Source organism: Canis lupus, chromosome 3 (genome assembly GCF_003254725.2).
Source record: "Canis lupus dingo isolate Sandy chromosome 3, ASM325472v2, whole genome shotgun sequence".
Taxonomy (NCBI): Eukaryota; Metazoa; Chordata; class Mammalia; order Carnivora; family Canidae; genus Canis; species Canis lupus.
In genome coordinates, this window is record NC_064245.1 from 59,557,570 (window position 1) to 59,573,104 (window position 15,535).

The 15,535-nt window shown below is 51.5% G+C and overlaps 1 protein-coding gene and 1 long non-coding RNA gene across 2 annotated transcripts in view; one reads left to right on the plus strand and one right to left on the minus strand.

The window, feature by feature from the left end:
* The window catches only part of SORCS2 (sortilin related VPS10 domain containing receptor 2), a 459,215-nt gene that overhangs the window by 252,890 nt on the left and 190,790 nt on the right, over positions 1–15,535 (plus strand). The gene's annotated exons all lie outside the window — the stretch shown is intronic.
* On the minus strand, positions 819–14,688 carry LOC112653170 (uncharacterized). Its single transcript, XR_003131951.3, has 4 exons — positions 14,538–14,688; positions 9,561–9,712; positions 9,134–9,243; positions 819–6,961 (listed from the first exon to the last, which is right to left on the minus strand). It is a non-coding gene; the product is annotated as an uncharacterized LOC112653170 (long non-coding RNA).

Sequence of the window (15,535 nt, forward strand, 5' to 3'; positions counted from 1 at the left end):
ACACAATCATTTCAGCCAGACAGGAAACCCAGAATTTATAGGAAAATGTATGGGACACATTTGATGTATAAAACAGAACTGTGTGTAAGGCCAAAATGCTGTGAACCAAAATCAACAGAGCGCAGCCACACGTCTGAGGAGGGCAGGACTAATATGCAGTAGCCACCTCTGGCATGTTTCTGGAAAGCTCTAGTAAGCTGGGAGCAGCAGGAGGTGAAGAGTGGAAGGCCTGGGGCGGTGGGTGGATGTTCTCAGAACAGCAGCCCCCCGTACCTGTTAACTGGCGAGAAGATGCTCAGCCCCGAGGAGGCAGAGGCCGGACGGGACCGCTGTCTCCTCAGCCCTCAGCGATGCGTAAATAAGACACGGAGATCTGTGTCAGGCCTTCTCTCCCGAGCCTCGGGAATGGGAGTGAGCGGCCCCGGGGGCGGCCCACGCGTTCCCGGTGCGGAGGGCCAGCGGCAACACCCACCAGGGGACATAGACATGGGACCTTCACCGCCACCCCTGCTAGCTCCCCGAGGGCGACGAGAACGGCAGGACTTAAGGCTTCATGGATGGGATGTTTCTACAGCCTGAATGTGACAAAAACAAGCTGGGCAGCGGGGAGCAGAGCGGGTACCTGTAGACAGGGCGCCGGGCCGAGCGCATCCACACCAGGGACCCCTGGGCAGTCGGGAGAGGGACGCTGTCATCAGGCTGGAGCAGTTTCCACATTGTATTATTTTTCAAATTCAATATATTTAAACTAAAAAGAAAACAAAAGCGTTCACCCATTTCCCCCAAACCCCCACCCTGGGCGGCCGGCCTCTCCCTCTCCCTGCTCCCTCCCTGACCCATGTATAGGTGAGATCATACTGTACTTGTACTTCTCTGACCTGTATCACTTAGTGCAATGCCCTCACCTGTATCACTTAGTGCAATGCCCTCAAGTTCCATCCACCTTGTCACAAATAGCAGGATTTCCTTTTTTATGGCTGAGTAGTAGTCCAGAGTGTATATATGCACACGTGTATGCGTGCATGCGTGTGTGTGTGTGTGTGTGTGTCTATCCATTCATCCATCAATGGACACTTGAGTTGCCATGTCTTGGCTATCATACATAATGCTGCTGTGAACTTGGAGGTGCATTTATCTTTTCAAGTTAGTGTTTTTGCTTCCTTTGGATAAATACCCAGAAGTGGGATTGCTGGATCGTGTGGGAGTTCTATTTTGAATTTTTCGAGGGCCTTTGTGTTTTCTAGTGGCTACACCAATTTACATTCTACCAGTAGTGTACTCAGATTCCCTTTTCTCCACATCCTCGCCAACACTTGTTATTTCTTGTCTTTTTGGTGATAGCCATTCTGACAGGTGTGAGGTGATGTCCCGTCGTGGATATGATCTGCATTCCCCTGATGATGAGTCATGTGGAGCATCTTTTCATGCACCTGTTGGGCATCTGTATGTCTTCTTGGGATCAATGTCTGTTCAGATCCTCTGCTCCTTTTTCAATGGTATCGTTTGGGACTTTTTTTTCTGTTGAGTTATATAAGTTCTTTAGATATTTTGGATCTTAGCCCCTTATCAGATTTGTAAGCTGTTTTTGTTTTTTTTTTTTAAATTATTCTGTAGGGGGATCTCTGGGTGGCTCAATGGTTTAGCACTTGCCTTTCGCCCAGGGTGTGATCCTGGAGTCCCAGGATCGAGTCCCACATCGGGCTCCCTGTGTGGAGCCTGCTTCTCCCTCTGCCTGTATCTCTGCTTCTCTCTCTCTCTCTTTCTCTGTCTCTCATGAATAAATAAATAAAATCTTTAAAAAAATAAATCAGGGGCAGCCTTGGTGGCTCAGCGGTTTAGCGCCGCCTTCAGCCCAGGGCCTGATCCTGGGATCCGGGGTCGAGTCCCACGTCGAGCTCCCTGCATGGAGCCTGCTTCTCCCTCTGCCTGCGTCTCTGTGTCTCCCATGAATAAAATTAAATCTTTAAAAAAATAAAAAAAATAAAAAAATAAATCATTCCATAGGTTGCCTTTTCCCCTTGGTGATGGCATCCTTTGATGTGTAGAAGCTTTTTAGTTTGATAAAGTCCTACTTGTTGATTTTTTCTTCTGTTGCTTTTACTTTTGCTGTCAAATTCAAAAAGTCATCACCAAGAACTATATCAAGGACATTAATGACTATGTTTTCTTCTGGGAGTTTTATAACATCGGGTTTTATGTTCAGTCTTTAATCTATTTTGAGTTAGTTTGCGTGTGTGATGTAAGATAGTGAGTGGTCCAGTTCCATAATTTTGTGTATTTTGTGTGTGTGGCTGTCCAGTTTTCCCAACACTATTTATTGAGGAGACTCACCTTTCCCCAGTGCATATTCTTGGCTCCTTTGTTGCAATTAACTGGCCATATATGCATGGGTTTATTTCTAGGCTCTCTATTCTATCCGATTGATCTGTATGTCTGTTTTTATGCTGTTACCATATTGTTTTAATTTTTTGTTTTTTTTAAGATCTTATTTATTTCACACACACACACACACACACACACACACACAAGACAGAGCACAAGCAGGAGGAATGGCAGAGGGAGAGAGAGAAGCAGGATCCTCACTGAGTAGAGAGCCTGATGCAGGGCTCAATCCCAGGACTCTGGGATCATGACCTGAGCTTGAAGGCAGATACTCTACTGACTGAGCCACCCAGGAACCACCCCCCCCCATATTGTTTTAATTACTGTAGCTTTGTAATATAGTTTGAAATCAGGAGGCGTGATTCCTGTAGCTTTGTTCTTCTTTCTTAAGTTTGCTTTGGCTATTTGGGGTCTTTTGTGCCACACATATTTTAAGATTGTTTGCTATATATATATACTTTTTAGTGTCATTGAAATTTTGATAGGCATTGCATTAAACCTGTAGATTGCTCTGGGGGGTATGGACATTTGAATAATATTAATTCTTCCAATCCATGAGCATGGTATATCTTTCCATTTATTTGTGCCTTCCTCAACTTCTTTTATTAACATCTTAATAAGCAGGTCTTTACACCACCTTGGTTGAATTTATTCTGAAGCGTTTTATTCTTTTGGACACAATTGTTAATGAGAATATTTTCTTAATTTCTCTGATAGTTTATTATTAGTAATAGAAATGCAACAGATTTTTGGGTATGGATTTTGTACCCTGCAACTTCACTAAATTCTTTTATTGGTTTTAACTTTTTTTTTTATTCAGTCTTTAGGGTTTTCTATGTATAATATAATGTCATCTGCAGAGAATCAAAGATTTATTTTTTCTTTCCTACTTGGATGCCCCTTTTTTTCTTTTTTTGACTTGGATGCCATTTATTTCTTTATCTTGCCTAATTGCTCTGGCTAAGATTTCTAATACTAAAGTCAAATAAAAGTGTCGAGACTGGGTATCCTCGTTTTATTCCTGATCTCAGAGAAAAAGCTTTCAGCATTTCACCATGGAGAATGGTGTCAGTTGTGGGCTTGTCATATATGGCCTTTGTTATGTTTAGGTATGTTCCTTTATACCTCCACTTAATTGAGATACATTATAGTAAGCAAGAAAAGCAAGATAGAGGGTAGGAGATAATGTTATCTTGCTTAATGTGAAACAAAACCTACCAACAGCAAAACAAGCCTGCCGCACAGAGGTCTGTGTGTGTGCAAGTATGGGAGCTCAGAGAAGGATCTGAGGAGTTCTCCCTGGGATGTTTGGTTGGGTTTTGTTGTCTGGGTGTGGATGGAGGGAAGTTTTGTGGATGGGGTTGGGGTGATTAATTTTACAAAACTTGTAGGAAGGTCATGGGGAACAGGAGAGAGGGGAGCATAAGGGTGGTCACCGGTCCCCTCACTGACTCTTCTGCCATAGTTGTGGGTGATGGAATTTCACACCATTTACACTTCTTCTGTTCTATACGTATGTATCATTCAGGTTTCTACAGTGCACAAATATGATTCATATAATCAGAAACAAAACAACAAAGCGACTTTCATTGCATGGACAAAAAATTGGCAGCACTGTGCATCTGAGCTCTGAGGAGAGGCCCAGAGGAATGATTAAAAAAAAAAAAAGATAGAGAACATTGTAGAAAGAAAACAAAATTGGAAAGGAAGAAAGGGCTAACATCCTTTGGGCTGGCGAGAAGTGAATCATCAGGAAGCTGTGTCCTGGGGAAGAGCATTGCATGCACAGTGCATGTCGTGCTGTGAGCAGGACAGGGAAGGACACGGGGACTGTGATGGCACACTGAACCCATACAATAGCACCTTGTGGGTCACTGTTAATTTCTTTGGAGGCCACCTCTGTCAAAGCCCAAGCAGGACTTCAGTTCTGCTTGAAGCACACAGAGACAGGTGAGGCCGATGGGCTGCCCCAGGAATTCAGGGACTTGCTGCTACTTCTAGAGCAGAGGGACAAAGGGAGATGGTGGCTCTCCTGCAGTTCAGGATCCAGGCTCCCAGCAGGAGCCAGAATCGGGGTGAGCCTGCTGGGCAGGAGCTGGAGGGAAGAGGCACAGACTCTGCTGGAGACAGGAAACAAAGGAGAAATACCCCAGTGTCTCCCTCCCTCCCTCCTGCAGCCCCCACAGAGCCTGCCCCCACAGAGCCCACTGGGACATGTGATGGCCTGGGTCAGGGGGCCTGTGGGGTCGGGCTCCCGTGGCTCAGAGCAGAGTGGGGACAGGGAATAGGTTTGAGGGAAATGAGAATGGCTGTCAGGGCAGGGAATATATTTTCAAGTCTATTCTCATCACATCAAGAGGAGGACCTTGAGGCAGACACGGAGGGCATTCCTGTCATTCCCACTGCCCAGGTGGGGAGAGCGAAGCTCCGAAAGGCCTGGGACGAGCCACCAGAAAGAAAGGGCTCTGCAGGGCGAGGGAGGCGGGAGGCCAAGGAGGCCATGCTCACCTCCCACCTCCTGGCAGCGGCCTCACTGGGCTTGAGAGGTGGGCACTGAGGGGGGCTCTTGACAGGATGAGTACCAGGTGTAATGCTATATGTCGGCAAATCGAACTCCAATAAAAAATATACGAGAGAGAGAGAGAGAGAGGTAGTTCTACGAGATTCCACCTCCTTGCCTGACGGGGTGTGTGCCAGGATCTGGGGTTCAGTGACAGACTCAGGAGGGAGCTGCCTGGGCGAGGAGGGAGTCGAGGTGCCTTTCCAAACCACCGCCTCTGGCGTGGCAGCTGCTGTCACTGCTTCGGGGACTGAGAAATTACATCTCTCTCTCTAAATGTTCCTTTTTTATTTCTTTCTTTCTTTCTTTTTTAATTGCCATGACTGGAATAATCCCAGTTTATCTTCTCTTTCACCCTTGACGGTGAATTTAATTTAATAGGCTGTAACTGCCCTGCCTCTGATCTTTAAATGCTGTGTTTATTTGCCTTATTAGCATGGATGCTATGTTTGAAGAAAGTGCACAGATGTCTTGCAATGTGGGGCTTCAACCAGCGGCTGGATTGTCGAGTGGCCTTGCTATGTCCACGGCCCCTGACTGAAGCTGATGTGGACAAAGAGGCTTCTATTCCCCTGGGGCCGCAGGAGCCCGCTGTAGTGTGGGAATGACAGGGGAGACTGAGCCGATGGAAGGAGGCCAAGGCCGTCCCTACTGAATGTTCTGGAGCTCTGTCTGGGAGAGTCCAGCTTGAGGCCCCCAGATAGGACAGGTGTCCCTGCCCTCCCCAGCTGTCCACAACTTGTGTGTGTGTGTGTGTGTGTGTGTGTGTGTGTGTGTGTGTGATGTCCTCCTGCTGACTTCCCCCAGGAGGGCCCCAGCCCTGTCCGTCACTAAGTTGGCAAGACCAGAGATTGAAATCTGAAGCGCCCTTACTTCATGACACAGTCCAATTCCAGGCCCCTGGAAGCCAGTGGCCTTAAGCAAGGAAACCAGGGAGGAGCTGTGTCCTGTTCAATAAGTATCCTGCCCAGGAAAGGCAGCTTCAGCGTCCTACCACAGGGCCTTTGCACATGCTGTTCTCTTTTCCAGACACTCACATGGACCAACTCCTCAATGCATTCAAGTCCCTGTTCAAATGTCATGTCATTGGGAGGGCATCCTGTGCCCCTCTGAAGTAGCAGCCCCTTATTCTGTGATTCATAGCATGACCTGACGCTATACATTTGTCCTGCTTATTTATCCTCTGACTGTCCCCCTATAGCATCAGCTCTCTGGGGTCAGGAGCCCTGGCATCTGGTTACCCCCCAGGAAGGGGTGAAGCCAGAACAAGTGTCCTGCTTTCCTGGTGGCCCCGGAGAGAGGACCACACATTGTCCTAGATCTTTTCATCATGGGACGTGTACTCTGGAGATGACCTGGGGAGAAAGGGAGCAGGAAAGGTAGAAGGAGTGAATGAAGGAGAGAATGGCTCACACAGAAAACCAGAGACATGTGGAGAGAGAGAGACAGACAGATCCAGAGACACAAGGACAGAGCTGTCCCGTGGAAGAACTCTCAGAGACGTAGAGAGATGGAGAAAGAATGCACACAGATACCAACACAGAGAGAGACAGAGACAGAATTGGAGGTGCATCAAGAGGCCAGAGATCCAACACAGACAGAGACAGGGAGCTGGACCTGGGTGGCAGGGTCTGCAGACACTGGTTGGGGACGCCCGCCGAGACCGCTGGGGGCTGAGCAGCACCCGGAACAGCCCGTTTCTTCACGTTGCTAAAAAATTGAGGCTTTCTCCTTCATCTCGTCTGGAATTCTAGCATCAGCTGTCTGCCGCTCCCCCAGATGCTCAGACGCAGGAAATTCAGACAGGCTTGGGCCTGGCCCTCTTCCAGCTAAGAATCTGTCCTCAGGAAAAGACTCTCCTCCATGGGGAAGGAAACAGAACTGACATCACCCTGGGGCCTGAATCGTGCACATCCATCTCTGGCAGGTCCTTGCAAGGTGGTGTGTTGTTGTTGAAGATACACAGTGTCCTCCCGTGTGGGCAGCACTGTGGGCATGGCGGATTCATTTGCACGCTTCCTGTGAAGAACAGCACAATGACATCCTGGTGTTCTTAAAATAGAAGTTGAGTCACATGCTGGAATCAACCCAGTAATGGGCCCTGGGATCCAGGAGACATAATGATGGTATAAACAGGCAGCATGGTTACTGGGAGGGCATTTTAAAGGCTCAGTCAGTCATTCATCAAACATCTCCTAGGCTCCTGGTGGTGGAGCCTCCACAAAGCCTCTCCATGTACCCCCTCTCAGAGCCCAGCCCAGGGCCGGGCACGCAGCAGGTGCCCAAGAACATGTGAGTTGGATGGATGGAAGGAAAGAAGGAAAGAAGGAAGGAAGGATGGATGGATAGATGGATGGATGGATGGATGGATGGATGGATGGATGGATGGATGGATGGCCCGGCCAGGCAGGTGGTGGATGGAAGAAGGGTTGGATGGTCAGAGGGAAGCAGATGGGGAGTGTCAACCAGAAACAAGCCCAGAATACCATGAGACACCACTCACTGGTCTATAGCGAGGACCCACAGGATCGCCCCCACCCCCAGAACTCAGCTCCCCCAGACTCCATCTATACTGACACCTCCTACTTGCCCCCTAGCTTTCCAAGGGCAGGAAAGACATCCCCTCCTCCTACCCCTGCCCCTCCCAGACCCCCTCCCATGGAGGAGTAGGCTCCTTCCCCTACTGATGGGCCCTCACACAGGTGTGGCTTTCCTGGGGGCCCTACTGGACATTGGGACCCCACATCTCTGTAAGGACAGACCCCAGCTTGGAGGGAGCTTTTCTTCCAATATTAGAACCTGTTCTGTAGGCACTGCCCCTCAGTGGCCATGGGCCTCGGCTGAGCCACTTCATGTACCAGAGCCTCAAATTCTTCTTTTTCCTTCGTGGATTCTTGGGCCCCCCTGTGGGCTGCGGGTGAGGTGAGAGGGTGTGGCACCGTTCCTGGACCAAGCAGCTCATCTGAGGACCAGAACTTGCTTTCTCTGCAGGTGGGTGGGGCGAGGTCGTGGGCTACAGGACCCAACACACCTGGGTCCACCTGCCTCCTCACTTATTTGCTGTGGGATTCTGAGCAAGTCACTGAACCTCTCTGGACCTTGGCTTCCTGGGGTCCGCAATGGGACCCCGGGTTCTCAGTGTGAGAGCACTTGGAGAAGTGGGGCCTGTAATACAGATGCAAGTTGCCTGACTTCTAAAAATGTTTTTGCTGGGGATGCGTGGGGATTCCAGCCACCACTTCCTGGCAGTGTCTGGCAGGAGCCCCCCTGCCCCAGCTCGCTGAGATGGCACCGCTGGCAGAAACACCCCCAGAAGGGGGACCATGGCTTCGGCTGGATTCTAGGAGTGATGTATGCACAAGGGGTCACAGTCCCCCTTCCTGTGGCCTGGAGGTTAAGAATCCACTTGCAGTGTAGCCAAATGTCCTGGGGCAGGTTCCAGGCAGGGGCAGGCACATTGTCCATCTGACACTGTGACGGGTCCTGCCTGTGGGGTGAGAGTCCCCGGCCCCGAGACACCCCCACATGCTCCCGAGGAGACACCCTGACCCAGTGCCTGACCCAGTACCCCCTCCCTGCGTCTCCTAGCTTCTCAGAACTATGGTCACAACGGTCAATCCTGCGTGCTTGCTGAATGACGCACCTTCTCTGAGAAGGGCCAGACTCATAATTCTCATGTGCTTAAAGGCATCTTATCGCTGTTGAACTCTCTGGGGATCTTAAGAATTGGGAGAGACATGTTCTGCCGATTTCCACCTGCTTTGGTTTTCTTGCCTGGAGAGCAGTGATGATGGGGTGCCTGTGGGAGGAGGCGGAGTGATGGGGCCCGTGTGAAGAGACCACATCGGCAAGGGAGGGACGGTGCGGGTGGCTCCTTGCCACACTTCTACTGTTGTTTGCACTATTATGGAAATTGGGCATCATTCACCACTTCAGCAAACTTCCACCGACTGCTCAGGCTGGGAGCTGGGGATGTGGAGGTGAGGGTCACGCCTTGCAGCTTCCATGGTACTGCAGGGGCTCGGGGCAGCCCAAGCAGGGCCGCACCATGGGCTCTTGACTAGTGGGACTCAGGTTAATGCACAGGGCGTCGGGGGAGGATGACCCCTCAGCAGGGGTGAGGTGGGGAGGGGGCAGGCCCAGGCAGGCATCCCTTGGGGAGGATGAAACATGACCCTGGCTCACACTTACCACAAAACTACAGGAGATCCTCAGCAGTGGGGTCTTCAGGACAGGGATGAGTAGCTTCGCAGGGCAGAGGGTAACCAGACACCAGTACTCTGCTCCCAGGAGCTGGCGCTCTAGATAGGAAGTGAATTAACACAGCTCGTGTATAACATCAGGTAGCAATGTGTGCTATGGATAAAAGTCAAGCAGGCAACAGGGCAGAGCTATGGGAAAGTGGCCTGGGATGCTGTCCTCAGGGACAGTTGAACAAGGCCTGGAATGCAGCAGGGAGTCCATTGCTGTGTGTGTCTGGGAAGGGGAACAGCATGTGCAAAGGCCCAGGGCGGACTGCACACCAGGCGGCATTTCGTAGGCCATGGGGACAGTGCTTTACTCTTCAGGCAATGACACATGACAACACATATGGGTACCACCAACCAGGGCAGCTCACCTGTGCCTTAGTGTCCAGGGTTTTTGTTGAGGTTGTTGGTCATGTGTCCCCTGTGGCTGACTTCGTCTCCTGCCCCTCCGGAAGTAGAGTGATCCCAGCTGACCCAAGACCCCTACCAGGAATCACATCGTCTGCATGGACTGGCTGGCTGGCTGGGGGCACAGGGGAGCAGAGGCGCTCTTACCAGGTGGGACCTGCCAAGGGCTTAGAGGTGACCTTCCAGATGCTAATCTGGGGCTTAGCCTTTCTTTGGAGTGTGCAGAGTTCAGACAAGCCAGACCTTCTGAGCTGACCTCTTACTGCACAGTCACCAACACTTTGTGTTTCCAGGAGGAGGAGGAGGAGGGGAAGGAGGAGGAAGATGGGGAGGGAGGTAATTGCTGTATTCTGGGCCAGCCACTGTGCTGGGAGGTTCATGGCTATCATTTCATTTAATGCTTGTGACGACCGTGGATGGAAGGCATGTCCCCATTGTACAGAAGGGACACGTGTGGTCAATAAATTGAGTCACCAGCTCAAGGTCACACAGGCCCCTCCACTTGAGGGTGACATGGGCCATGGCTGCAGGCCACTGTCTTTGGAGTAATGCTTTAAGCACATGGGTGTCTCTTGTAGGAGACTGGCTGGGAGAAGTTGTGGCCCTTGCTGGGGCTGGCCCCCTGCTTGGCCCAGGAAGGGCTCTGGAGGGGGTCCGACAACTCTTCAGGGTCCTCTGTGCACCCTGGGAGAGCCACAGCCCCCAGTGCACACTTCCCTGGGTGCCTAGGGCAGCAGCTGGACGAGGTTGACCAGGTGGCCCTGGAGCTGCCTCCTCTGTCTGCTGAGAGGAGGGTACGTGGCTGTCTGTCCTGCTGGTTCCCCACAGGCTGCAGGCAGATGCTGCTGCTGCCGCCGCTGCACATGGCCTCTGCTCCATGTAGACAGGAGCCTTTACCTATTGTTTGTCTTCAGTCTCCAGAAACGTTCACCTGATGGATTTCAAAGATGTCTTTGGCATTGGCTTGGTTTGAGGAACTTGGTTGTTTCACCTCCTTGTCGGTGGGTTGGAGTGAGCAGGGATTGTGACCTCTGCCCTCCAGCTGCCCACCCAGGACTGCCCGGAGTCTCCTGGACTCAGGAGCTCTGCTCAGGGCCGGGAGACCTCAGTCAAGGTCATACCCTGGGCCACTCAGCTGCTGTGTGACTTTGAGCCCGTGGCTGCCCTTCTCTGGGCCTGTGTCCTGTTCACAGAAGGGGTGTGGAGGAGGCCTGAAGGAATCTGCCCTGTGTGGCTCTCACAGTGGGGTCTGGGGCTGAGAGCTCATGCAGGGCTGCGGCAGGCTCTGGGTGAGGTCTGGCGGGTGGACATTTGTGTGCTCTTATGGCGGCCTTCCCTGGTCCCCGCTTCGTCTGGGGCTCGAGCTCGGGGCTGGCCAGAGAGCCGGTCCGACACAGTCCCGGCCCTTGAGGGGCTCTCAGGGGGGTCCCTCGAATGGAACAGGTGTCCCAGGGAGCAGTGGGCGTGCAGAAGAGGAGCAGAGGCGGCGTGGCGGGCTGAGGGGGTCGCCCAGCAGGCCATGTGCCTCCTGTCGTCTCCACCTTCCCAGGCTCCTCCTGTGCAGAGGGGTGGATGACCACATCCCTCCCTGTGTGCTCTCCTGGGCCTGACCGTTGGCCCACTGTTGTTGGGGACTCTGCATTTATTCCAAAGGTGTTGGGGACCTCTTGGGGGTAGTTCACAGGGCAGTTGCATGATTTGCGAGAAGAGGAACCTAGTAGAGGGACACAGAGATGGAAAATTCTTGATTCCCAGGAAGACTTGATCTTCTCTGGGTGGTCCCGGCTCCTTCTGAACCCTGACCCACTGCCGGAGTTGTGGGTGCAGGTTGAAGACGGCTCTCCCCTCACCTTGTCCTGTCTGGGGAGTGGCTGCTGGCAAGCAGTGGGGACCGCATGCCATGGGGCAGAGCTACCACCCAGGCTGGAGGCCAGGCTGCCCCTGCCACACTCAGCTCCCACACCGTCCACACATTTACTGCCCTGCGCCTCAGTCTCCTGCTCTGGAAACATGGTACATGTTACATGTTGGGGGGATCAAGGGTTTAGTACATCGTGCTCAGCACTTGGTTAGTATGACATCTGGGGGAATAACAATGATGTGCTATTGTCACCAGTCCTGTTATTGTCACCTGATATCACAGACAAATTTGGTCTCAGAGATACGAACTCTCAGAGATCGTCCAAGGTCCAAAACCAGGAAAGGTTGGAGGTGCCTGCAAGGTCGGATCTCTTAACTTCAGCTCAGAGGCCATGTCTTTAGGGCCGTTTCCGTTTGGGAACGGAAATCGGTAGGCTTTCAGCTTAACTATTCCATTGTGTCATTGAATCTGCCTTTGTTTATACTCCAGGAACTTTTTGCCATAAAAAAATTTTTTTTTTCAATCCGATATCCCCACTTTCATGACTTAAAGTTATTTGATGTTTACCGAGATAGTTGTGTTGTGTCTTATTTCTTACCCCATTTCTGTACTTTGTATTAAAATATTCCTTGTAACATTTAAAAATAGAATTCCCTTCCAGATTGCCTGGATCTTGTCTGCTAATGCCTCTGTGCACTTACTCTTCTTTAAAAAGCTTAATCTATCATTTGGGCTGCCTTTGGCAGGAGCCAAATGTAGTCAAGAGTCATTCAGAAAATCAATTTAGAGCATCAGATTCTCTAATCTGACAAATTGGCATATAAAAGTGTTATCATTTTGTGCCAGGACCCCCTCAAGAATAAATGAGGACCCTCGTTTTTAAGATATCAAATTGTAAGATTTTCTCAGATCTAAAAACACATTTTTTTTTTTAAACAGCACACAGACACTTAGCGCTTCACAGAAGAGCCCCGCTCCTGGGACATAACCCCAGGGAATAATCCAGGATGTGTTGAAATAATGAAGATGTTGTTTATGACGGGCAGAGGGGCTCTGAATAGCAATATATGGGAAAAAATGAATTTCCAAAGCGCATAGCGCGTAAGAGGCACTCAGTGTTTGTAGAAATGCCTGACATAGTTCAGCCTAACGAATGGCCTGTCAGCAATGCCACGTGGCCTGGATGGAATGTCACACAGCCGACAGGAAATGCCGACCATCGTAAATGCAGAATGGGATTTTGTGTACAGGCTGTCACTGCCGCCCTATGAATGTGATCACATTTGGACAAAGGCTGGACGGATGAGTGTAGAGGATGATGGGGCCCAGTCGATGGCTGAAGCAGAAGCTTCTTTTCTTGCTACTGTTGTAGACACTTCCTGTTATTTTCCTCCAATTATCTTTAAATGATTCCAAGAAGAGTGGAGGATGAGTTGGCATATCAAGAAGGAAATTTCATTGTAAGTGGATTGGTAAACTTCTGGAATTTTCCTACGGATAAGTTCCAGGTCCCAAGGGTAGCCTAAGCTGGCGCAGCCCCCAGAGCCATGCCCAGACCCTCTGACTTTGCAGCTCACAACCCCACCCACCCCACCTCTCAGGGGCCTGCTCTCCCAGGCCCTGCCGATCTTCCTCCAAGATGAGGCAGCTGCCGGGTTGGACAGCTTTTCAGAGCCGCATTATCTGGTCTGCAGCAAGCCTTTTCGTGTTATTATTTGTCTTTTTTCTATTTGGATGTTTTCTATTTGAAATGACATTTCTGAGCTTCAGAGAGGCTTGGCATTCTCCCAAATTGGAGAATGTATGCACCCCTGTGCTTCACCCTGGGCCCTGACAGACAGAGGTCGGCCGTGGGCAGGGCCTGGTCCTGGCCAGCAACTATCCTGTCCTGTTCCTAGGAGGTGCTTGTGTGTCATTCCCAACAAAAATCTAGAGTGCCCCACGCTGCCTCCCCCAACCCTCCACACTCCCACTGTGTCAGGAGCATCAGAGATGGTGGGCATATGAACCCGCCCGGGCATAAACCCAGCCAGGCCCCTCCAGTTCCCCCATCAGATACAAGTTCCTCAATTAACCTAGAAGACACAGAAATGTCCTGTCTGGTCCCCGGGTCGCTTCTCAGGGAGCCACATCTGGTATCATTAGTTATGGCAGTGGCCTGTCGCCTGCAGCCTCTGGGGCGATTGGCACTTCCCCTTCCTACACCTGCTGCTGCTAATGGCCCCACCCTGCTCCCAGCCTGCAGCCTGGGCTAAGGGTGGCTTGGTCACCTGCCTTGGCCTCTGGAATTGGGCCCAGCTGAGGGCTTGCTGAGCGGCTGTAAAAGCAAGAACATCTATGGGAGGTTGACAGGGCCTTGTATGCCAAGGTGAGCAGCAGGCAGCCCTGCCCCTGCCAGGTGAGCCCTTCCAGTGGGGCACTTCTAGGGACACAGGCCTCCTTTAGTCCCAATGGTTATAAACCAGTTCTAAAGACTCCCCCACCCTCCCCAGTTGGGAAGAGAGCTGCTACAAAGGTCCTACCTTGTGCCATGTTAAAACCTCCAGAAATAAAACCAGCCAGAGCCATGGTGTCCCGTGTCCCCTGGGTTTCCCAGAGCTGGAAGCCAATAGTTGACCTGGAGTCACATTGAGCCAGCTTTGTCCTTGATGAGCAAATGAGCAAATGACCACCTGTTTGACTCTCAGTTTCCTTGTTTGCCCTGAGTGGGTGGTGGAAGGGGAGTAGAGGAGGGGAGCCACCATGTGTCTTCACCTGGGGGCATGAGCTGCCCGGCTGTGACTGAGGCTGCCTTGTGTTATTTTGTCTCCTCGGGACACCGCTGTCTGAGGCCTGGACCTTAGGCCTGTATTCCTTCTGTGCTGCTGCACCGAGTACCCAGCTCCCCTGACCAGCACTCAGGACTGATGGCCAGGGGGCTCTTCCCGAAACACCTGCTCTCTGTAGCCCAATACCCTGTTCCTCCTCCTTCCCCTTTCAGTGCCCATCCCCCTACCCCTTGATTCTCTGTGAGGCCTCCCAGACCCCCCAGGCACCCTTACGCACTTCTCCAGGCTTCCCTGAGAGCACATCCACCTACCTTCCAGAGCTCTGCGCAGGCTTCTAGCACCTTCTCTGGGCTCCATGGGAGCCCCTAGCATGCCAGGCTCTGAGATCTCATAGAAGCTGCTCTAGGCCCCAGAAGCTCATCTTTGGGCTGCATCTCTGTGGTCCTTCAGTCCCATATGCTGGGTTTGTGCCCTCAAAGGCAGCACCCTGTCCTGCTCCACAAAGATGTGGCAGGGGCATTGTTCACTCAGAATGGACATGGGCACAGCCCAGAACAGGATCCTGGAGGCCTCTGCCCCCAGAGGAGTAGGGATTAACTCCTTTGCTGCTGGTCTGTGAAGAGGTCTGGGAAGAGGGTTGGCATGCAGGAGGAGGGGCCTGGGCGGCAGGGGGCCGCTCCTGGAGTTGAGGGGAGGGATACTAACTGGTGTGAAATCATTCCAAGATCTGAGCAACTAGTACAGACCAGCAGGCACCACCAGCTGCAGTCCCTGCCCATCCTCGTCTGCATGCTGAGCCTAGCACAGAGCCTGCGTGGAACAGGCACTCAGGAAATATTGGTTGAAAGGACCTCTCAAACTGAGAACATTCACTTATTTTTTTTAAGATTTTATTTATTTATTTGAGAGAGAGAGCGTGAACACGAGGGGAGGGGCAGAGGGAGAGGAAGAAGCCAACTCCCCACTGAGCAGGGAGCCCAACATGGTCCTCGATCCCAGGACCCCAAAATCATGACCTGAGCGGAAGGCAGATGCGTCACCCACTGAGCCACCCAGGTGCCCCTGAGAGCATTCACTTATGTCAGGTATTTCTAAGGGTAACACAGGGATTCATTGGGAAGGATGTGATCATCATTATGGAGTGATGAATCCAGGTGGCCAGGAGCCAACTTGAGCCAAAGCGTGCAAGTTGTCTTGCAGGGTAATCTGCTCCCAGGCCACACCCAGACTCCCATCCCTAAGGTGTTGGGAGAGCTGCTGCCAGAGAGACTGGGGCTGTTCTGCAACCTTGCCCAGCCCAACTTCATTC